General features: G+C 39.3%; 1 protein-coding gene and 1 pseudogene across 5 annotated transcripts in view; one reads left to right on the top strand and one right to left on the bottom strand.

The window, feature by feature from the left end:
• CNNM2 (cyclin and CBS domain divalent metal cation transport mediator 2) overlaps positions 1–25,390 on the top strand; it is a 150,670-nt gene that overhangs the window by 40,203 nt on the left and 85,077 nt on the right. The gene's annotated exons all lie outside the window — the stretch shown is intronic.
• Positions 21,959–22,398, bottom strand: LOC103005301 (ubiquitin-40S ribosomal protein S27a-like; annotated as a pseudogene).

Here is a 25,390-nt window from a genome sequence, read left to right as displayed (position 1 = left end):
TAAGATATTCTTACTTGGTAGATTAGGTGTGGGGTACAATTCTGTGTTTTGTTTTGTTTTGAAGGGAGAGGAGGAAGCTGCCTCATGATTGATGTCAAACCCTGGTTAAAAATCACTGTATGTAAAGCAGACGTCTTTTCTTAGAGAGAATGAAGGGAGTGGTGCTGGTTGGTTACATTCACCTAAATCCGTTGAATTCCCGTGACAGGTCTGGAGATTTAGTAAGGAGAGACTTCACGTGCTTGATAAAAAGAAAAACTGCCGTATATTATATCCTGAAAATAAGCAAGTTTCTTGATCTCGAGCCAGTTGTGTTAAATCCAAAACTGTAGGCTATATTTCATTGTAAATGTACATTTTTTTTTCACATTTTAACATCTATGAAATTGGGAGGATAACATGTCATAGTTTACTTGGCAACATTTTTTTAGTTGTGCATAAAGTAGTGGTGCATTTTAAAATCATCTTAGATTCAATGAAATATGGATAATTTTCTATTTTCACTTTTGAATCTATCGTACATCAATACAATTTTTTTCTCTATTGGTCTTCATGTTCCCGAGTGGTCTGTTCTCTAGTATTTCTTTCCCTCTAATTAGTTTTATACACTGCTTTCCGATCAATCTGCTTAAACTGTGATTCTGATTAAATCACTACTTTATGCAGTAACTTTCAATGGCAAACAACTCTAGCAAAGTCTAGCCTTCTTAGTGTGGCATTTTAGACCTTTTGAATGAAATATTAGTTCTTTTACTCTTCTCTGTGTACCCCAGTTTTTAGTCACTAAGCGAACAGTATCTCTCATATGTACTATTTTTTCATCCTCTGTATACTTACTTATTGAATCCTTATGTGGAATTGCTCCCTCCAGTCTTCCAAAATTACTGCATTTTAAAATTGTACGCATCCTTTACAGCTCAGCTTCACTGTCACCCATGTCCTTCATGCAGTTGTTGCTGATACATTATTGGGGGTGAAAGATAACTAGTGAAAAAAAATGAGGAAACTTTTAAATTTTATTTTCAAAAATATTATTAATTTTTTTGGCCGCACCACTATGTGGTTTGCAGGATCTCAGTTCCCTGATTAGGGATTGAACCTGGGCCATGGCTGTGAAAGCCCGGGATCCTAACCACTAGGCCACCAGGGAACTCCTGGGGAAACTCTTTAGGAGTGTTGCAGTTAGAAAGACATGGAAGGAACCAGGTAATACCGTTTCCTCGCCTTTTCCTCTTGCTGATTGCGGTTTTGAAGACGAGCTGAATTCCAGGTGAAAATGTTTGAAATGATTTCTTTTTGGCTTGAAATGGAGGGGTTGGAAGGGATGTTTAGCTTATTAGTATGTGTGAGCCTGAAGCTAGGTCATCTGATCAGGCCTTTACTTTGAATGGAAAGGGAGAGAGAAAAGCACAAAAAACAGATCTAAGATCTAGAGGACATGTACATGTCCAAACTGGAATTGTCATGTTTTTGTCAAAATAAGTTGATGGAGTGGTTAAAATCAGATGAAATTTAACTATTTTTGGCCCATAAAGCCAACTGTTTAAGTAAGCACAGGAGGGGGCTTCCCTGGTGGTGCAGTGGTTAAGAATCTGCCTGCCAATGCAAAGGACACGGGTTCGAGCCCTGGTCTGGGAAGATCCCACATGCTGCAGAGCAACTGAGCCCGTGTGCCACAACTACTGAGCCCACGTGCCACAACTACTGAAGCCCACATACCTAGAGCCCATGCTCTGCAACAAAAGAAGCCACCTCAGTGAGAAGCCCGTGCACCACAAGGAAGAGTAGCCCGCACTTGCTGCAACTAGAGAAAGCCTGCGTGCAGCAACGAAGACCCAATGCAGTCAAAAATAAATAAAATAAATTTATTAAAAAAAAAAAAGTAAGCACAGGAAGATGTTGAGGGATACGTGGATGATAGTATCACTTTGGGGCATCGGTCAGCAGCTGAGTGCTAGTCAGTAGTGAGGTGTGGCAACAAAAAAGTCAACTGCAGGTGCATTATTAAAAAAGGAACATCTAGAATTGGGGGAGATGATAATTGTATTTTATTCTGTGCTAGAGTGGATGCAACTATTGAGTCCAGGTCCATTTTGGAATACAAATTCTGGAATGTGTTCAGAGGTGGTAGACAAGATGGCGAAGGGACTGCAAGCCACATACAGAAGAGTGATTGAAAGAATATTTGGTTCGGAGATGAGAGAACTTGGGGCATGGGGGAGGCCACAATCAAACATTTGTAAAGGAAGAGGGTTTGTACCTTGTGCTTCCAGGGGATAGAACTAAGGCCAATGGATGGAAGCTACGAGAAGAAAGACATAGCTCAATTTAAGGAATAATCAGTGAAAGCTGTCTAACGATTGAGTGGAAGATAAATTTCTGTTGCTAGAGGTGTGAGGGCGTTGGTCAACCAAACACTTGGCAGCCATGTTTTAGGGGAATTTAAGTCAAATTGCTAACAGCTGCTCACTTTTCCTCATTAAAAATTGAAAAGACAATAAACATCCAAAGTTTATCATACTCAGATTTTAATAGGCTATCATGACATAAGGTTATCAAGTTCATTGATTATTTTGCAACTGATAGTAATGCCTTTAGAGAGCATGAACCTGCAGATGCACTTCACCTTTCTTTGCCGCTCTACTCAGTTCAGTGTCAATGAATGAATGGATAGCAGGTTTACCTAAGTGGATTGTGTGGGCTGGAATCTTTAAAAAGGGCCTCCACAGAGTTACAGCCTTTTCTCATCACTGACACAATTATAAGAACCTGCAAGTATATGTGCATTGAGGAGGCAGGAGGAGCTTTATGCCAAGGTCTTCGTAAAACTGAATGAGTGAATTCTTCACATTAAAATTTGAGTGTCTGTGTCAGCAGGGCCTGTGAAGCACTTCTCTGGAACAATCTGCAAACCACGGCAATAACTGATCTCTAAGGACTCCTTCCAGTTGTAAAATTCTTTGGTAAATGATCTTGTAATGAATGTTAGGCAGTAGTTTAGGGTTGCAGAGTAATAGAAGCATAGCCAGTTAAAATTGAGGGAAATTTAGGTGGGCTATATTTGGCTCCTCTGGAGTTTGGCGACAGCTCTGGGAATCACAATTACAATGAAGTCAGCAGTTTGAAACATGGCCTCACCATAGGGGAGAAGGGGATCTCCTTGTGGTAAACGCCTCTCTCGGTTCTGTGAGCCACTTCCAGCCTGAAGTGAAATTCTGCTCCCTTCTTGGGAAAGAACCTTACTGGGTCCTTTCAGCTGAGAAACCTCGACATTCTTAAGAGAAGGGGAGAGAAATTTGGATGATTAATGAAAATAACATTTGGTGAGTAATGAGCTCATTGAGCAGACCAAAGGGTTTAGAAGCTGAAAGATCTTGAAGCAGTCTCAGCCCCAAATAGACTAAAACATACCTCCTTATGCTAATTTTCTTTCAAGTTCACAAGCTCTTTGGAGGGATAGTGGATTTAAAAGGAGAAAAAGCGCAGTGCATGGAATCTTATGACTAGTGAAAGAAGAATGTAGTAAAGAGTGACACAGAATTGCTGCCCTCAGCAAATTCCTCCTCATCCTTCCTGTTTTAGCCTTCGAGTCTGGGTTAGGTGCTCACCTGGTACTTTACTTAGCCTGTTATAACATGTTTTACACTACTTTGTAATTGGTTGGTGGTTTTCAAACCCTCTAGACTGAAAGCTTCAAGAAGACAGGGACCACGCTTGTGTCTTTGGACTCTAAGGGTTGGTTGGATGTATGGGAAGCTTTGAGAAATGTTTGTTGACCGAATAAATAGGAGCCCGTTTACCTTTTCTTTCATTGTGCTGCTTACTTGTCTTGGCACTTCACTGGGATGTCGCTGGTATCCTCATCATGCAACTTGTCTTGGCCATTAAAACTTAACCTTTGCAGGCTGATAATTGGTCACGTGGGGTGTTGGGTACAGGGAGGCTCATTGTATTATTCTCTCCCTAATAAGATTTTAAAAAGACATTGACCCCTGTGAAAATAATTTTCTGAAGAGCTATTCTCATCTGACTACAGGGTGGAAAGCATCTGATAGCTAAATTATAATAAGTTCTTATTAGTTACTCTCTCATGGCTATATTCAACTGGGAATAGTTTGTTTCTCAAGCTAGAGTTCTCTGATGGTTTGGGAACTTACTCTCAGGATCCTTGTTGTCTGTAAAAAAAAAAAAAAAAAAAAAAAATTGTGTTTATTTCAATAATCTTTCAAAATTAACATAAATGTAATGTGGATCTTCTGGACGATCACATTATCATTGAGCCCTGGCACTTCATTTTGGGTCTGTACCAGATTATACTGCCATGATTATTGTGTGTTAATGAGAAAAGGTCTTAATGGAATGCTGTCTTCCTGCCTAATGGCTGTAAAGACACACTGTACAAATGAGGATTTTACAATTGTTTGACTAGAGGAAAGTGGCAGGACTATGTGCTGTGTAAGCTGGTACCATATTCACATTGTGAATAGTGGTTTAGTTTTAGGAGGACATTCCTTATCTCACTAAGTTTATATCATTAATTTGGATATTTTTATTTTTTATATTTGTAAAGAGTTTTTTTAATATCTAGTTTATATTGAACACTTGGAATCTTCTTTCCTTGTTTAAAAAAAAAAAAATTCACATTTGAGACATCTCTCCTTGAATTCACAGGCATCAATCTCTTAGTGATCTTTGAGGCCTAAGTTAACAGGCAGATTAGTGAGGGAGGTCGTTTGGACCAGGAGGCTTATGTCCTTTTCCAGTTTTACTGTGTAGGTACAGAGAGATAGTAACCAAGGCCAAGTGCAGTCTGACTTCAGATGTTGTTTATTTTTTAATTTTTTTAATTGAAGTATAATTGACTTATTAGTTTCAGGTATACAACATAGTGATTATATTTTTTTGATTTGATATTTTTATACATTACAAAATAATCACCAGGATAAGTCTAGTTATTGTCTGTCACCATACAAAGTTATTACACTATTACTGACTATATTCCCTATGCTGTATATTACATTCCCATGACTTATTTTACCCCAGATGTTTTTTTTTATTGGAGTATAATTGCTTTACAATGTTGTTAGTTTCTGCTGTACAACAAAGTGAATCAGCTGCATGTATACACATATCGCCTCCCTCTTGGACCTCCCAGATGTTGTTTAAAGTGGTTCTAGGGCCAAGATAATCATGGAGAGTCAGAAGTATCATGGCTTATAAAGGGTCAGGAAAAGAAAGGATGAAATAAGAGACCCTGAACTCAGATCTGTGCTGTCCAAACAGTAACCAGTAGCCATGTGTGCCTATTTAAATTTAAATTAATTAAAATTACATAAAACTAAAAATTCAGTTCCTCAGTCACAGTAGGCACATGGCAAGTGCTCAGTAGCCACATGTGCCTTGGGGCTACTGTATTAGTCAGCCCAGGTATAGAATATTTCTTTTCATCCTCACTTAAACTTCTGTTGGACAGTGCTGCCCTAGAGGGAGCAACTGAGTGGAAGCAAGGTCAGAGGCAGTGTAAAGGTAAGAAGGAAGAAGTGAGAAAATAGGTGATGGGAGGAATGAAGCTAATAGACAGAATCCCCAGTTCTCAGTGTCTCACATTTTCCTTGTTTTTGAGGATCTTGACAGTTTTAAGGAGTACTGGTCAGGTATTTTGTAGAAGGGTTTGTTGGCAGTTGAGGGTTTGGGGAGGAAGCCACAAAGTGTCACTCTCATCACCTCATATCATCACTTCATATCAAGGGTACATACCGTCAACATGACTTATACTGAGTGTTGATGTTAACCTTGATCACTTGGCCTAGGTGGGCAGTCCCTTGGTTTTAAAACTATGTGCTTGTGCTAACAACTCCCAAATTTATTTTCCGGCCCAGATTTTCTTGATCTCTAGATTTATACATTTATACATCCAATTACAGATTTAACAGCTCTACTTGGACCCTTCACAAAAATAAGATACTCACAAATAGACACCCCCCCGCCATGCTCTTCAAATCTACACTTTCTGTAGTCTTCTCCACTTCAGTTAAGACACTTCTATTTTCCAGTTGTCAAGGTAAAAAATCTTAGTGTTGTCCTTGTTGGTTTCACTGTTCGGTAGAGTCTGTCAGGAAATCATGTTGACTTAAGCTTCAGAGTATTCCAGGACGTGGCCACTCGACACCATCTCTACCTCTCCCACCTGAGCCACTATCATCTTATACTGGAGCATTACCCTAGCTTCCTAACTGCTCTCCCTGTTATTTCTTCTTTGCCTCCTTAGAATTTCCACACAGCAGTCAGATTCATCTTTTAAAAAGAACTTTACTGACATTTATATACACACAGAAAAGTGCACACATTATGGGTTTGCAGTGAGTTTTCACAAGCTGATCACACCTCTAAGTCCAGCACCCAGAGCAAGAAGCAGCACGTGACCAGCAGCTCCTCACGTTCCCTTGCAGTCACTGATTCCCCCAAGGATGACCACTGTCTTGACTTCTAAGAGCATAGGTTAGTCTTGTCTGTTGTTTATGTAAATGACATCGTACGATGTGTAATTTTTGAGTCTGGCTTCTTTTAGGCAACATTATGTGTGTGAGAGTCATCCACGATGGTGCATGAAATTTGGTTTCTTCATTGCTGTGAACTATTCCATTGTGTTAATATACCACAGTTTATCCATTCTACTGTTGATGGGCATTCAGGTAGTTCCCAGTGTTTGGCTATTATGAATCACGCTGCTATGAATGTTCTAGTACATGGCTTTGGGGAAATATATGTATATATTTATGTTGGGTGTATACCCAGGAGTGGGATTTCCGGTTCAATATGTACTAGCCTCGGCCTTAGTATATGTCGCCAATTTTTTTGCTAGTGATTGTACATCAGCAAGTGATCTTTTAAAAAATAAAAGTTAACTCCTATTACTCCTCATTTGAAAACCCATCAATGGTTTATTAGCTCACTCAGAATAATAGCTAAAGTACTTACAATGGCACATAAGGCCCTATATAGCTGGTTTACTAACTTGTCTTTGAACATGCTAAGCACAGTTACATCTTAGGGCCTTTGCATTAGCTACTCTCTCCACCTCCTTTGTCCTTCTGACACACCTGCATGGCCTGCTCCCTTATTAACTTCAGATGTCTGCTTAAATACCACCAATGTATATAAATAGCCCTTCCTACCCATTTGTTTATTTTGCATTACTTTTCTTCTTACCACTTCCTGGCCTATCTATATTTATATATTTTTTGATGTGGACCATTTTTAAAGTCTTTATTGAATTTGTTACAATATTGCTTCTGTTGTATGTTTTTTGGTTTTTTTGGCCACGGGGCATGTGGGATCTTAGCTCCCCAACTGGGGATTGAACCCACAACACCTGCATTGGAAGGCAAAGTCTTAACCACTGGACCACGAGGGAAATCCCTATCTATATGTTTAATATATCTAAAATTTTATGTGTGTCCCCACTAGAAACTTAGTTTTTTGTTAATTGCTTATCAAAAACAGTGGACATTAGTAGCTGTCCAATAAATAGTTGAATGAATAAATTCAGGAAATAGTTCTAGTTGTAATAGACATAAGGTGTCTAGAAATAGAAATTTGGGGAGAATGGAAGTAAGGCAAATGAGGTTAAAAATTGATAAAAAAATTTAATTTTTATTAATATAAGAGCTTTAAAAGAGACTGGGCTTATGATTAAAAATAGCAGCCCTCTGTCTCCTCCCAGTTCCCACTCCCCAAAGTTGACTACTTTCAACTTTTTTTTTAAATAAAAAATTTTTTAATTGTGTTCTGAACTCACAGCATTAAAAAAAAACATTAGTTTTTATTTTATTTATTTTTGGCTGCGTTGGGTCTTTGCTGCACGTGGGCTTTCTCTAGTTGCGGCGAGTGGGGGCAACTCTTCCTTGCAGTGCACGGGCTTCTCATTTTGGTGGCTTCTCTTGTTGCGGAGCATGGGCTCCAGAGCACAGGCTCAGTAGTTGTGGCGCATGGGGTTAGTTGCTCCGCAGCATGTGGGATCTTCCCAGACCAGGGCTCGAACCCGTGTCCCCTGCATTGGGAGGCGGATTCTTAACCACTGCGCCACCAGGGAGTCCCAAAAGTTGAGTACTTTCAATGCTTAGCTGTTTCTTATGCTGTTAAATCTGATATTTTAAAAATTTGTGGTTAAATTGCTTTTTTTTTAAAATTTCAGTTTTAGATCTTATTTAAGGGCTTCCTACACTGGAAGATAAGGATCTGCTTTTCCTAAACTTCCTTCTTCTCTCTAATACACAAACATTTCTCGCTGTCCTCCCAGTATAATTATCCAAAATTTAAAGACATGCTTTCAGTTATCTTCAGATGCCACTTTCTCAGGGAAGCATTCCCTAACTTCTCATATCAAACTAACATGTTTAGTGTGTACATTATTATGAACATGTGAAAATTGTTCACTGTGAGCCAGATAATGTATTATCACATCTTATAGTTTTTTCCCTGGAATTTTCCATAATTCTTATTTTTTTGTTTGCTTACTCTTCTTCACATCACTAGCTTATTAGCCCATACTCGTTGCCAGAATTCTAAAACACATGGGGTTATATATCAGTTCTTTAGGTTGTTTTGGAGGCATCTGTCCTAGAATTGCCAACAGGAACTATAGAACTGTACAGCCTGTTGCTCTGAATCTTACCTTCACAAACTAACCTAAAAATCTCTATCTTTTTTCCTATGTTTAAATCCTTCACTTCAGGATCCCAACTCAGAGTCTTTCTTAGTTTACTCACTTATCTTGGGAGAACATACCCTTCAAGAGTTTCCAGAGAAAAGATACAGGAAGAGTAATTTTTTAAGATCTTGTGTATCAGTTATCTATTGCCACAGTAATGCTGCATAGCAGATAACTGAGAAATGTCAGTTGCTCACAATAAGTATTATTCGTCACATTTCTGGGGTGGTTGACTCGGGGCCTCTGCTGACTTTGGGAGTTGTCTGGCTTTCAGCTGGTCTTGAGTGGTCTTGGCTGGGACGACTGGGGTGACCTAGCTCTGTTTCAGGTATCTCATCCTCCTTGGGGACTGGCAGTCTAGCTAAGGTGTGACCTTCACGTGGTGATGGCAGAGGGCAAACAGAAATGCTTACGTGCTTTTCTTGTATTTTAAATATACCTGCTGACCGTTTTTTTTTTTTTTCTGATTTACCAACATATACTTTATTATAGTTTTAAAATGTAAACAACTATTTGAAGAAACAAGGAAACAGTATACGTTGAAAGCAAAACCTGAAATTACAACACTAGGGAAATTTAAAGGTCATCTGTCAGTAGCTGTCTTTCTGGTTGCAACTGCAGAGACCTCTGCTTGCCCTGAGAAATCACTGATATGTGGGGCTTTTGCTAGGAGTATGACAATTTTACTTTCTCCCTTGTCTGCCTTGATTGTCCCAGGAATGAGGCAGAAGCCAAGAGGAGTTATTAAGAAGAAGAGTTTTACAAGCAGTGGTGTGCTGGTGAATGGGTTTTCCAAAAAGAAAAGCCCTGATTTGTAGCATTTGCCAGTTCCCATGGTATAAATAGTCCCACCATGGCCAATTTCAAGGATGACTGTATTTAATAAACAAATTGTACAATTTGTGAAAATTTAACAATCAGTTCTTATGAGCTAGTACTGGCCCACTCCAGCACACTGCTGCTTAGTTCTAAAATGGGATGTTTTTTAATATGCAACTTATTTGACCAAAAACAAATATCTGTGCAAATGTGCAGAGAAAAAATTAAGTAACATCCTTCAGCTGTCTGATTAAATGTCACTTTCTCAGGGGGGCTGTTCTTTCCCTTTTTATATTATGTAAGATTCTCCTCCAAGTCTTTTAACATTGTTATTGTTCTTTCATAGTATTTATCACACTGATTATTTGTTTCATATTGGTCTATCCCACTAGACCTTAACCTTCAGGGAAGACGGGGACCATATCTATCATAGGGTTAGCCTGGATCCTGCAATAGTGAAGTGTATAGTAAATGTCAGATAAATGAATGATTAAATCTCAGGAATATGAAATATTTTCTAGGGTTCTTTTTATTGAATTGTATGTGAAGTGTGTTCCTCCTTCAAGGATTTGGCAGAAAAGAGAAGAAAAACATTACTAATTTGCAGAAGAGAGAAGCTGGCTTCCCTTTGGGCTTTTTGCTGGGCCTCACCACATTCCCCTGTGTAATCAAGGCTGTAAAGCTTTGATTAGTACTATGTTGTTTGTGGCTTTAGGGCCTTCAGATACTAGTAATTGTTTTCATCAGTGTATTAGTTATGACTCTGGGACTTGTAAGCAGCTGGAAACAAGAGTGTTCCTACTGGTAAATATGAATGTTTATTGTTCTGAATTAGATGACAGTACTTTCATTGTTATTTCAGACGAGTGTTTGAAGAACATGTTTTTAAACTTGGTGACTGAGTTGCAGTACAGTTTTGTGATTGGTATTGTATTCAGTAAACTTCTGCAGCATGAAGTTTTGAAAGAATGAAAAATTAACATTAATTAAACTAACCTAAGTTATAGAAAGCCTTCTATAAATGAACTAAAAAACTAACTATAAAAAATTGTTTCTAAACATGAGCTTATGTAGGTTTAAATTACTGATCTATAATGTTCTATTTAATCATTTCAGCCTTTTCATAATTTGGAAAGAGATTCACATATTTGTGACCCATTGTTTGGTCATTACAGGCATTGACTTTGTTTGGACAGAAACTTGTGATAGAGCTAGAAATTTGCTCCCCAGATTGAAGCAGACCTTGCTTGTGTGTGGTCTAAATATTTATATTTCTTAATAATGACAAGTTTCTGCCCTTTTTTTTTTTTTTTTTTTTAGTAGTAGTCCTTATGGAACTTTTTTTTTTTTTAATATTTATTGGCTGTGCTGGGTCTTGGTTGCGGCATGCGGGATCTTTTTAGTTGCGGCATCCGGAATATTTCGTTGCGGCATGCAAACTCTTAGTTGTGGCATGTGGGATCTAGTTCCCTGACCAGGGATTGAACACAGGCCCCCTGCATTGGGAGCGCAGAGTCTTAGCCACTGGACCACTAGGGAAGTCCCTGTCTTCTGCTTTTTTGATCCAATTAAGTGGTAAATATAGGTGATCTTTTATATCATGAAATTTTAGATCTTAAAGGGACAATAACATCTTAGTCTAGCCTTTTCATTTTATATAGCACTTGGATTGTAAGTTTTATGAGACTGCCATTGGCTGGCAGTAGTTGTCAGTAAATATTTGTTGAATGAGTAAATAAATGAATGTACCTTGTGGATAAAGAATGAAGACCAGAGAGATTAAAAAACTTTCATGCTTATACAATTAGTGGAATAGCCAAGGCTATTTAATGGCCATTTTAAGAAAGCTGAAGAGTAGGATGACTATAGAAGGTGTTATAAATGAATAGAATTCAGAGAAACACTAATAAAAATAATTTCTATTATCATAGTTCCCAGTAACTATTAAGGGAATTCCAATATTTTAAGCTATAGCAACGGCTTCAAGTTTCTTTGTGTACAAGGTTTTTGCAGGAAAAAAATTTTGATGCGATTAGTGATTTTAAAGCAGTATGTGTAAAAAGCTTAGGAAATATTCTCTCTGGAACAAGATATTTCATTGACAGTCCAAGCTCAGAATATAACTTAAATATAAGTGTGTGATTACATTTTAGTCACTGTTAAGGACTGAAAGACTGAATTTTACTAATATTTTCTAACATGTAAGAAATATGAAAGAGAAAGATCTTTCTTTTCTGCAGCAAGTGGACAAAATTCTTGCTTTGTGCAGGAAAACTTGGCAGATCTTGAGAATTCTAAATTGCTCTGTTTTGTCTTTTTTTCCTCAGAAGAATTTGAATAGTGTTTTTTTTCTTCTATCTGAAACATGTTTTTCTTCTCCTCACCCTCATGTTTAACTTAATTAGGACTCCTCTTCTGTATCTACATATTTTGTCTGACACAGCCAAGTCTTTTTAAAACATCATTGAGAGCTCTCAAAGCTTTTTAAAATTTTTTTATTTATTTAATTTATTTATTTTTGGCTGCGTTGGGTCTCCGTTGCTGCGTGCGGGCTTTCTCTAGTTGCGGTGAGCAGAGGCTACTCTTTGTTGCGGTGCGTGAGCTTCTCATTGCGGTGGCTTCTCTTGTTGCAGAGCACGGGCTCTAGGTGCATGGGCTTCAGTAGTTGTGGCACACGGGCTCAGTAGTTGTGGCTTGCAGGCTCTAGCGCGCAGGCTCAGTAGTTGTGGTGCATAGGCTTAGTTGCTCTGCAACATGTGGGATCTTCCTGGACCAGGGCTCAAACCCGTGTCCCCTGCACTGGCAGGCTGATTCTTAACCCCTGCGCCACCAGGGAAGCCTTAGAGCTCTCAAAGCTTCTTTTACTACCAAGTTCCTCATCATCAGAGCTAGATATAGGAAGTCTTTCTGGTCCCTTGCTTCCAAGTGAATGCCCTAAACAGACCAGAAGACCACAGTCTCATTTGTGTTCTCTTTGGTATTCTCTAGGTATATTCCTGGCAGACGTGTCACCCTGCACTATTTCGAATTCTTCCTTGGGTTCTTACTGGCTGCTCTTAGTCATATTCCTTCTAGCCATCAACTCTTCCAACATCATGACCAAGTCATGAGTACCCAGAAGCTCCTAGTGTTTAAGTAAGCCCTTGATGGCTTATTCTACAACAGAGAGTATGTTTTTGTTTTGCTTTTAAATCGCTAGATCAGGTTGATGGAAAAGCTTTCTTTCTTTTTTTTTTTTTTTTAAACATCTTTATTGGAGTATAGATGGAATAGCTTTTTAAGCTAGAGTGTATTCAGTTCACAACATGTCATCAAGGGACAGTCGTAGAAGTAGGATTGGGAGCATGGAGGACTTGCCTAGTTCCCTAAACAGAGAATGAACACGCCCCATCAACTGGAGAGAGACCTCAGGCTTGGTATCATCCATCAGCTTAGAGATCCATAGTTTCTTATATCTGCTAGACTATGTCTTAGTCCTGGACATTGTTCTGTGCTTGCCCTGATTTACCTGTAGTATTCATTGCCTGTTTTGGTTTATAGGGTGCAAATTAGCTTTGACATTCACCTGCCCTATTTTACTTGGAGAAGGTCATCATGTCTTGCCACTGAAACTCAAAGATTACAAAGATAGTGCATTTGATTTAGATTTGAGTGTGGGTAGTGAGACCTCAGAAGCCAAAACTAGAACCAATATGGAAGTTACAGGGAAGTCAGTTTCAGCTTAATATTAGTAGAATTTCTAATAAGTAGAGCTGTTAGAAAATGTTCTGTATTGTTCCTAGATGTGTAATTACTTTACTAGGGGTGATTCAGCAGAAGCTAGATAAACAGTTGGAGGGTTTTTTGTGGGCATTGACAGTGTGGGTGGGGTGGGCTAGATGATACACCAGTGGTGAGATTTTTGACTCCGGTGTAAATGTTCAGTGGTTATAGACTAATGCAGAGAGAGAACAAACTGAGAAGACTTCTGGCAGTGGTTAGTCACTGAGCAGGATGAAATTGCCAAGGGAGGATGTACTTGGAAGAGCAAAGGGCCATACGTCAAAGCCCATATTTAAAAGGTGGAAGCAGGCAGTGGAACTGCTGAAGGAAAACATTGAGAGGAAGAAAAAAACTGGAATAGTTTAGAGTACAGAGGCCAAGGGGAGAGAGTTGGAAGGAGGAAGGAGGAATTCGAGAATAACATAGAAACTGGTTTACTCTAAGGCAGTCGTCCCCAAGGTAAGTTGCATGCACAGCCAACCACTAGGATGCAGTAGGACCCACGTGTCTATTCAAACATAAATAGCTTTATAGAAACACATTTATACTTATTATTCTTGAATTTATTTTTGAAGGTATTTCATGATGTATATAATGTATTACTATAGTAATATTTGTGTATAACTTATAAATAGATACAGTATATTGGAGGAGGTGTGGCCAACATTTAACTAATAGAATACACAGTCAAAAAATTATTTGAGTCCTCTGTCCAAGAAAGAAAATGCTCTAGGTCTCTTCTATGCTTATAGGTATCCCATTTAGGTTTTTAAAAAAATTTTTTTATTGTGTTAAAACACATAAAATTTATCATCTTACCCATCTTTAAGTGCACAGTTCAGTGGTATTAGATATATTCACATTGTTGTGTAACCATGACCTTCTTCTATCTCCATAATTCTTTTCATCTTATAAAACTGCAACTCTATACCCATTAAACAGTAACTCCCATTTCCCCCTACCCATAGCCCCTGGCAGCCACCATTCCACCTTCTTTCTTCATGATTTTTTTGACTATCCTAAGTACCTCATATAAGTGGAATCAGACAGTTTTTGCCTTTTTGTGGTTGGCTTAATTAGCATAACGTCCTCAAGATTTATCCATGTTGCAGCATATTACAGAATTTCCTTCCCTTTTAAGACTTAATAATATTCCATTATGTGTATATACCACATTTTGTTTATCTGTTTTTCAGTCCATGGACACATGGGTTGCTTCTATGTTTTAGCTATTGTGAATGATGCCGCTATGAACATGGGAGTACAGATAGTTCCCCCACACCCTCCTTTCAGTTTTTTTTTTTTTAGAACAGACCCAGAAGTAGAATTGCTGGATCATACGGTGATTCTATTTTTAATTTTTGGAGGAACTACCATACTGTTTTCTACAGTGGCTGTACCATTTTACATTCCCACCAACAGTTCACAAGGGTTCCACATCCTCGTCAACACTTATCATTTTCTGTTTTTTTGATAGTAGCCAACCCAATGGGTATGAGGTGGTATCTCATGGTAGTTTTGATTTGCGTTTCCCTAATGACTAGTGATGTTGTGCATCTTTTTGTGTACTTCATGACCATTTGTATATCTTCTTTGGAGAAATGTCCATTTAAATTCTTTGCCCATTTTTAAATGGGTTGTTATATTGTTTGAGTTTTGGGAGTTATATGCTGGTTACTATTCCTTTATTAGATAAACTATTTGTAAATATTTTCTCCCATACTGTGGGTTGCCTTTTTACTCTGTTGATTATTATCTTCTGATGTACATCATTTTTAGTTTTCTTGAAGTCCTATTTGTCTTTTTTTCTTGTCTCCTATGCCACTGGTGTCATATCTAAAATTATTGCCAAATCTAATGTTGTGAAGCTTTTGTCCTATATTTTCTTCTAAGAGTTTTATACTTGTAGGGCTTATATTCAGGTTCTAGATCCATTTTTTGAGTTAATTTTTGTATATGGTGTTAGATAAGGATCCAACTTCATTCTCTTGCATGTGGATATCCAGTTTTCCCAGGACTATTTGTTGAAAAGAATATCCTTTCCCCATTGAAGGTTTGGCACCCTTGTAAAAAATCATTTGTCCATATTGCAAGGGTTTATTTCTGGGCTCTCTAGTAGATTCCATTGGTGTATATGTCTGTCTGTTCACTAATACCACACTGGTTTGATTACTGTAGCTTTGTGGTAAGTTTTGAAATCAGGAAGTATATCCTCAAGTTTTGTTCTTTTTTAAGATTGCTTTGGCTACTTGGGGACATTTTGAGATTCCATATGAATTTTAGGATTTTTTTTTTTTTCTATTTCTACCAAAAACATGATTGGGATTTTGGTGGGAATTGCATTGAATCTGTAGTAGCTTTGGGTAGTATGGACATCTTAACAGTATTAAGATTTCCAATTAATGAACATGGGATGTTTCTATTTATGTCCTTAATTTCTTTTGTCAATGTTTGTAATTATCATTGTACAATCTTTCTCCTTCGTGGTTAAATTAATTCCTTATTCTTTTTGATACTATTGTGAATAGAATTTTTTGTGAACAGAATTGTTTTTGTAGTTTCCTTTTCAAATTGTTCATTGTTCATATATAGAAATGCAACTGATTTTTCTGCATTGGCTTTATATTTTGCTACTTTACTGAATTTGTTAGTTTTAACACTTTTTTTGGTGTGTGGAATCTTTAGGGTTTTCTTACATGTAAGATCATATCATCTGCAAATAGAGAATTTTACTTCTTCCTTTCCAATTTGGTTGCCTTTCTTTTTCTAGCCTAATTGCTCTGGGTAGAACTTCCAGTACTGTATTGAGTAAAAATGCTGAAAGTGGGTATCCTTGCCTTGGTCCTGATCTTAGAGGAAATGCTTTCAGTCTTGGACCATTGGGTATGATGTTTTTTGTGAGTTTTTCACATATGGCTTTTATTATGTTGAGGTAGTTTCCTTCTATTCCTAGTTTGAGTGTTCTTATCATAAAAGGGTGTTATTCTATCAGATTCTTTTTCTGCTTCTATTGAGGGCTCGTGTGGAATTTTTTCCTTCATTCTGTTGATATGGTATATTACTTTTTTTTTTTTTTTTAAAGTCTGTTGAACCATCCTTGCATTTCCCACTTGGTCATGGTATATAATCCTTTTAATATGCTGCTGACTTCTGTTTGCTGCATTTTGTTGAAGGTTTTGGCATCACTGTTCACAAGGGATATTGGTCTGTAGTTTTCTTGTTGTGTCTCTGTCCAGATTTGGTATCGAGGTAATGCTGGCCTCACAGAATGAGTTTGGCAGTATCCCCTCCTCTTCAGTCTTTTGGAAAAATTAGAGAAGAATTGGTGTTAGTTCTTTAAATGTTTGGTAGAATTCATCAGTCAAGCCATCAGGTCCAGGGCTTTTCTTTGTTGGAAGACTTTTGATTACTGATTCAATCTCCTTATTAATTATAGGAATAGTCAGATTTTCTAGTTCTTCATGATTTAATCTCGGTAGATTTTGTGGCTCTAGGAATTTGTCCATTTCATCTAGTTATCTGATTTGTTGGCGTCCAATTTTTCACAGTATTCCTATCCTTTTTATATCTGTAAAATCATTTCTGATTTTAGTAATGTGAGTCTTTACAGCTTTGTTCCCCACCCCTTTTGGTTGGTGATGTCAGATAATTAACATCTTTATACATAGTACACTCAAAAACAAAGTTATGATTCTTTAAAATGCACTAGTCTCAAATTATGTAGAAAACAAGATTTGGAGTGAGAAACCTAAGTTACAGTAATACTAGCTTTTACACTGATAGTTTTTTTTTTTCTTTAAATGTATTAGTCTCTTAAGTCATGTAGAAAAAGCGTAGTTACAAACCACTGTTACAATAATACTAGCTTCTGCAATTGCCAGTGTACTCACCTTTACTGAGATCTGTATTTCTCTATAGGCTTCAAAATACTGTCTAGTGTCCTTTCATTTTACCCTGCAGGACCCCCTTGGGCATTTTTTGTAGGGCAGGTCCAGTGGTCACATACTCCCTCAACTTTTGTTTATATGGGAAAGTCTTGATTTCTCCCTCACTTTTAACAGTTTTGCCAGATATAGGATTCTCGTTTGATAGTTTTTTTCTTCTGGCATTTGACTATATCGACCCATTGTCTTATGGCCTCTGAAGTTTCTGACAAGAAGTCTGATAATCTTACTGAGGATCCCTTGTATGTGATGAGTCACTTCTATTGTGCTTTCAAGGTTCTCTTTGTCTTTTGAAAGTTTGATTATAATGTGTCTTGGTGTGGGTCTCTGAGTTCTTCTTACTTGGAGTTTACTGAGCTCCTTGGATGTTTATATTCATGTATTTCATTAAATTTGGGACATTTTCAGCCATTATTTCTTCAAATATTCTTTCTGCCCTTTTCTCTCTCTCTTTTCCTTCTGTGACTCCCACTATGCTTATGTTGGTCTTCTTAATGGTGTCCCATGGGTCCCTTAGTCTCTATTGGCTTTTCTTCCATCCTTTTTTTCTTCAGACTCAGTAATTTCCATTGTCCTATCTTCAAGTTCACTGAGTCTTCTGTCTGCTGAAATCCGCCTTTGAACCCTTCTAATGAATTTTTCATTTCAGCTATGTATCAATACTCTTCAGCTCCAGAATTTCCTTTTGGTTCTTTCTAAGTTTTCTATCTCTTTATTGATATTTCCATTTTGTTCACACATTGTTTTCTTGACTTTTTCCATATCTCCCTTTAGTCTGTTGGGCGTCTTTAGGACAGTTACTTTGAAGTCTTTGTCTAGTGTATCAGCCGTTACATGTTTTTCGGAGACAGCATCTGTTGATTTTTTTTTCTTCTATTTATTTATTTGGCTGCATCGGGTCTTCATTGCGGCACGTGGGATCTTTTGTTGCGGCGCGTGGGCTTCTCTCTAATTGTGGCATGTAGGTTTTCTCTAATCTAGTTGTGGCACGTGGGCTCCAGAGCACATGGGCTCTGTAGTTTGTGGCACATGGGCTCTAGTTGAGGCCTGTGAGCTCAGTAGTTGTGGTGCGCAGGCATAGTTGCCCCGTGGCATGTGGGATCTTAGTTCCCCGACCAGGGATCGCACCTGCGTCCCCTGCGTTGAAAGGCAGATTCTTTACCCCTGGACCACCAAGGAAGTCCTGATATTTTTCTTTTTCTTTGAGTGAGCCATACTTTGCTGTTCCTTTATATGCCTTGTGATTTATTTTATTTTACTGGACTTTTGAATTTAATAATGTGGTAACTCTGGAAATCAGATTTTCCCCTTCCCTAGGGTTTGCTTGTTTTTCTTATTGTTTGTTTTTTGTTTTTGATTGTTGTAGATGGTCTCTTTGCTGAGGGTCAGTCTGAGAGTAAGCTGATAGGTCTTCCCAGGTCTTTTATGAGCCTTTCCCTGGGCATACACAGTCACTTTCTAATTTTCTCCATATATGCAGTTGTTTTTAAATGTCCTAGTCTTTAAAGTCTGGCTCCAAAAGGGGAAAAAGTGAAAAATGAAGGGGGAGAGGGGTCTGGCCTTTTAATCCCCCTGGAAGTCATTTCAGCCAGAGGGAAGGGGCTGCAGTAGGGTCGGGGAGGCACAGTGACAGTGGCCGCCCACCTTCTTGTCTGCGCTCTGTGATCAGAAGCAGCCATCAGCACTCAGAGCAGAGATGCCAATATTTGGAGGACGGGGTCCTTTTTGCCCACCCTAGCTCCCACAAGCTGTGGGTGGTGGTTCCAGGAAAACATGCACAGTTGTCTGCCAGGGGTTGGGGGCGGAGGATGGGTAGCTCCTACTGTGCTAAGAGCCAAAATTGACTGACATTCACCACAATTTACCATCTAAGTCTTCCTGTGGAAGTTACAAGCCTTCAAAGTTCCATAATGGTTGGATCAGACAGATTCTACCAATGCAGTTGTTGTCTAGGTGGGAGATAGATTCCTGGTGCTTCAAGCTGTGGCATCTTCCCAGAATCCCCTCCCCCATTTAGTTTTATAAATATTCCCTCGTCAGATTTTGACTGGATGTTTCATTTTTGCCTAACCATAATGGACGTAATGACGGCTTAGAAACATGCAGAAAATGCCACCCCTGGCTCTGGTTAAGAGCACTGTCTTGTTAAGGCAGGATCTCGTTTACCTACTGCTGCCTAACAACAACTCCCCCTCCCAGCCCTCCAAATTTAGTGGCTTAAAAACAACCACCATTTTATTGGTCGTGATGCGAAGTTCAGGAATTTATCACGGGTGGTGATCTCTGCTCCAGTGATGTTTGTTGGGCTCACTCACGGGGCTGCGTTCACTTGGTGGCTGGAAGGTCTGAGATGGCCTCACTCACGTGTCTGCGGCCTCACGCTGGCTGTCACCCGGAGTGCCACGGTTCTCATCCTCGGGGCCTTCTCTCCGCACGGCCTTCTCTCTGGCAGGATAGGCTGAGCTTCTTTACATGGTACCTGGTTTCCCAGGCAGTGGGAGCTGTCAGGACTCTTAGGGCCCAGGCCCAGAACTGGCACAGCAGTCACTTCTGATGATTCTGCTGATCAAGTCACAGGGCAGCTCAGGTTCAGGTAGAGAGGAAATAAGAATCTACCTCTTGATAGGAAGAGTAGTCCTATGTCTGCAGGTTTAGGAGGAGTTGTTGGTACCTGTCTTTGCAGAATATCTCTGACAGGAGTCTAGACACTCACTTGACTCGATATAGACTCAAAACAAGTAAATTATAATGAAGTTCAAATTGAATGTGAGATTCCCAGGGCACCCCACTTCTCCCCTATTAGAATGTACGCTCCACGCGGGCAGGGATTTTTATCTGTTTGGTTCATTGCTTCATTTCCAGCCTGAGAGCAGTGCCTGGCTTGTGACAGAGGCTCAGTGAGTATCTGTTGCAGGAAGGACTGCTTGATGGTAATGGTTGTAGCAGAAGGGTTGGTGTAGAACACCTCCATCAGAGAAGGCTGCAGAGACAATATGAATCTGCAGCCGAGTCTGCGAAAAGAGTGATGGACATGAATCAGTGTCTCAGAGGTGGGGAGACAACGCTTATTCACTGTTCCACAACATTGAGGCCCGCCCGTGCCAGATGTGAGGGGGAAGTAAGAGACCTTCCCTTGAGGAAGGGGATCCCAACATCGCAGTGTATGATGTGCGCTAAATCATAGAAAAGAGAGGGGTCTTCTTGGGATGACAGTGGGAGGCTTCAGTGTGGGTGTGCTCGGATGGGACTGAGTAAGGTGAGTGTGACTGAAACTGAGCTGAAGACACGACTAAAACATGATAGTTATGGGGTGTGCATGTGACTGAAAATTTTCCGGAGGCTCAAAAATAGTCACCTTCAGGATATATTTATACATCCTGAAATGGTAAGGGTCTCCCCCTCTAAGTCCTTAAACATGTGTTATGCGATGAAAACTAGATTTGAGAGTTTCTGAATTTGGTGTAAAATTTTTTGATATCAGTGATAAGGAGGGACTTCCCTGGCGGTCCAGTGGTTAAGACTCCGCGCTTCCACTGCAGGGGGAGCGGGTTCCATCCCTGGTCTGGGAACTAAGATCCCACATGCCACGCAGCATGGCAGAAAATAAAAACAAAAAACAGTGTTAAGGAGAGCGTCAAGGGAGACCATTCATTATTAGGATTGGTGAGTTAATTGATGGCGATTATTCACCTTACTGTAGTTTTATAATGCTTTTAGAAGTTTTCAGAGATCATTGCCAAATACATGTGCCAGGGTGAAAAGCAAAAATAAAAAATTATTAGCATGTAGTAGTATCTTCCCTCCCTCCTTCTGCCGGGGAAGTGATCTCAGCCCTTGTTTGTGGTGAGTGAACCAGGAGAGGAGATGGATAAAGGAATGAGATGAGCATTCTGAACATCGAGTTCCATTAGGTAAACAGGAGTATTTTTAAAGTCCTCTCCCCTAGTCACTTCTGTCCATACAGACAAGCAAACCAGTGTCGCTGAACTTGTGGCAACATGTCCGGATGAGCAGGGGAACCTTTTGTTATCTTTTCAATCACCTTGAACAGCTCCTGAAGAAAGTTACTCTTCCTTTAGTGAGTAACTTTTGCCTTATCTATAAACTTAGTTGTGGTCTTCTTTTTTCTTGCCTTTTTCTCCTGAGGCTACTTCAGCAAATTAAATTTTTAAAAATTGAGGCTTACCTGATGTGCCAGGGAAGAAAAAATACTTGTTTTGTGTGAGTTCTTAGCTCAAGTGAGTCATGTCTAACTACGCTAAGAAAATGAAACACTTAAAGGTACTTTGGGTTTTTTAAAATGTCCTCTTCACTCGTTGAACTCTAGGGCTCCTGGCTCATTGAAGGTTATTAGTATGGTAGGAATAGTGTCATTTATATATTTATTTAACTTTTTGGCTGCACTGCGCAGCACGTGGGATCCTAGTTCTCTAACCAGGAATCGAACCCCTGTCCCCTTCAGTGGAAGTGTGCAGTCTTAACACCTGGACCACCAGGGAAGTCCCCCGTGTCATTTATAATAGCAGTCATCACAGCCCCTTACATTTCATGTCCATTGGGCTTTCAGGTGGACAGGGCACAAGGCCAGTGAGGGGGGTAAGGAGAGAACAAGCCCAATTCCTAATCTAGAACACTCCTCGCCGAAACTTCATACTGGGTTTCTTTTGTGTAAATTTTTTTTTTTTAGTTTATTAGCTCAGGTCTTTGGTTAATCAGTGTACAATTACTTGTCTTCCGGTTTCTTGAAACAGTAGATTAGATCACATTTGCCACAATAGCGTCTGTCGAAGTGGCTGGCCGTGGAAACTCCAGCACCGCATTCATCTGAAGGGCACTCCCTGCGGAGGTGGCTGATTTTACCATTCTCATCCACCTTACGGTATTTCAGGACAGCCAGCTTAGCCTTCTTTCTCTTATGCTTGCTCTTCTTGGGAGTGGTGTAAGACTTCTTCCTTTTCTTAGCACCACCACGAAGTCTCCACACAGATAAGAGTGGACTCCTTCGAATGTTGTAGGCAAAGTCCATCTTGCAGTTGCTAGCCAGCAAAGAAGTCTTTGCTGATCAGGAGGAATTCCTTTCTTATCCTGGATCTTGGCCTTTACATTTTCTATTGTATCCCAGGGTTCAACCTCCAGAGTGATGGTCATCACAATAATCTGCATCTTGGCTGCAGTTCCTCTGTAGATGGCAGATTCGAAAGCCTCTTTAGAGTAATCTTGGTCCTCTTTCTAACCCTTCCCGCTTTTTGATTTGTGAGGTGTGAGGAAATGTCTTTGTCCCTTCCTTAATGTGCATGCCTTGAATGGTTGTTTGAGGATGTGGAACTTTAAAGATCTTTGCAGAAATGTACCTTCTTGTTTCTTTTACCCCATCCTCCAACTAGATGGAGAATTTGCATGATTGTTGGAGAGTAAGACAAGATCTCTGTCTTTTCAAGACTGAGACCCGTCAGGAAGGAAGAAAACTCTCCTCTACCCTTCTAGGTTCTTCTGGCTGGTCTAAGAATTAAATTGACATGAGTCAGATCAACAGGAGAAAATCACATTTAATTTTGGTTTGCCAGATGGGATGGGGATGTGGGGAGGAGAGAAATAGGTAAGGGATATTAACAGGTACAAACTTCCAGATGCAAAATAAATGAGTCACGGGTTTGAAATGTACAGTGTGGGAATATATGTAAATCTTTGTATGGTGACAGATCATAACGATTTATTGTGGTGATCCTTTTGAAATGTCTAGAATTATCAAATCACTATTGTGTAATATTAAACTATGTTAGTTCCTAGGTCAACTATATTTCAGAAACAAACAAATTCATAGGAAAAGAGATCAGATTTGTGGTTACCAGAGGTGGGAGGGAGAGGGAAGAGGAATTGGATGAGGGCAATCAAAAGGTAGAAACTTCCAGTTACCAGAAAAATAAGTACTAGGGATGTAATGTACAACATGATAAATATAATTAGCACTGCTGTGTGTTACATATGAAACTTGTTAGGATTTACTATCGAATTCTCATCACAAGGAAAAAAACTTTTTCTGTTTCTTTAATTTGTATCTGTATGAGATGGTGGATGCTCACTAATCTTGTGATAATCGTTTCATGCTGTCAAATCATTATACTGTACATCTTAAACTTACACGGTGCTGTATGTGTGTCAAGTATATGTCATTAAAACTGGAAGAAAAATATTTGTTATGTATGGGAACTGCATATACCTGAGAGATTGAGAGACAGAAAGGTAAAATGAAGTATACATGCCATCCTGAACTAAGGAATGGGATAAGGGTCCGGGGCCTCCAAGGACAGGAGGGTCATTTACAAGACAAGAAGAGCAGACATTTGGTGATTAGATGTTTGTTCTCCGTGTGGATGGGGCCACTTAGATAAAATTTCTCAGATAATAACCTTTTCTAAAAAAAATCTCCAATATAAATTCCTCTAGGTAGTTAAGGGAGGGATAGAGGTTTCTCCTGAACCTGCAGGATCTTGATTACCTTTAGCTCAATTGCCTCATGCAAAAATGGCACATTTTTGGGAGGCTTGTTCTGAACCCCTTTAGACCCAACTTTTTATATTTTCCGTTGCGGTCCTAGGAAATTTGTAATTTCGAAAGAGTGTGCCCTCTTTGTTTACTCTTCTCCCTCATGAAATCCTTTCTAGCTAAAATGGGATAGAAATAATTGAAGAAAATGAGACATTGATTAAAATGGATATTTTTATTCTTTTGGGTTACTTCCTTTTAAAATTGTGGTATATGGTCTCAGGATTTGAACTGTGACATCTAACTTTTTCCATTATGCTGTTATGCCACTTTTTCCTAATTGGTTTGCTTAGCTCTTAGAATTTTCATTACTTTATTTCTTAAATTCCATCATATGTAGTAAAGCCATACTAACTTGAGGGAGTAGAGGGAGGGCCAGTCTAAACTAGCTTAAAATCTTAAACACAGGGGCTTCCCCAGTGGCGCAGTGGTTGAGAATCTGCCTGCCGATGCAGGGGACACGGGTTCGAGCCCTAGGTCTGGGAAGATCCCACATGCCGCGGAGCAACTAGGCCCGTGAGCCACAATTACTGAGCCTGCGCGTCTGGAGCCTGTGCTCCACAACAAGAGAGGCCGCGATAGTGAGAGGCCCGTGCACCGCGATGAAGAGTGGCCCCCGCTTGCCGCAACTAGAGAAAGCCCTCGCACAGAAACGAAGACCCAACACAGCCATAAATAAATAAATAAATAAATCCCATTTAAAAAAAAAAAATCTTAAACACAGTATTTTTCTTTTTTTTAAAAAATTTTTTTTATTTGTTTTTATTTTTTTAATCAGTCATCAATTTTATACACATCACTTTATACATGTCAATCCTAATCGCCCAATTCAGCACACCACCATCCCCACCCCACCGCAGTTTTCGCCCCTTGGTGTCCATACGTTTTTTCTCTACATCTGTGTCTCAACTTCTGCCCTGCAACCCGGTTCATCTGTACCATTTTTCTAGGTTCCACATACATGCATTAATATACGATATTTGTTTTTCTCTTTCTGACTTACTTCACTCTGTATGACAGTCTCTAGATCCATCCATGTCTCAACAAATGACTCAATTTCGTTCCTTTTTATGGCTGAGTAATATTCCATTGTATATATGTACCACATCTTCTTTATCCATTCGTCTGTTGATGGGCATTTAGGTTGCTTCCATGACCTGGCTATTGTAAATAGAGCTGCAATGAACATTGTGGAACATGACTCTTTTTGAATTACGGTTTTCTCAGGGTATATGCCCAGTAGTGGGATTGCTGGGTCATATGGTAATTCTATTTTTAGTTTTTTAAGGAACCTCCATATTGTTCTCCATAGTGGCTGTATCAACTTACATTCCCACCAACAGTGCAAGAGGGTTCCCTTTTCTCCACACCCTCTCCAGAATTTATTGTTTGTCAATTTCTTGATGATGGCCATTCTAACTGGTGTGAGGTGATACCTCATTGTAGTTTTGATTTGCATTTCTCTAATAATTAGTGATGTTGAGCATCTTTTCATGTGCTTCGTGACCATCTGTATGTCTTCTTTGGAGAAATGTCTATTTAGGTCTTCTGCCCATTTTTGGATTGGGGTGTTTGTTTAATATTGAGCTGAATGAGCTGTTTATATATTTTG

The sequence above is a fragment of the Balaenoptera acutorostrata genome, chromosome 16 (genome assembly GCF_949987535.1).
Source record: "Balaenoptera acutorostrata chromosome 16, mBalAcu1.1, whole genome shotgun sequence".
Taxonomy (NCBI): Eukaryota; Metazoa; Chordata; class Mammalia; order Artiodactyla; family Balaenopteridae; genus Balaenoptera; species Balaenoptera acutorostrata.
Note: the sequence above shows the minus strand (reverse complement) of the source record. Positions and strands in the feature narration are given on the sequence as shown.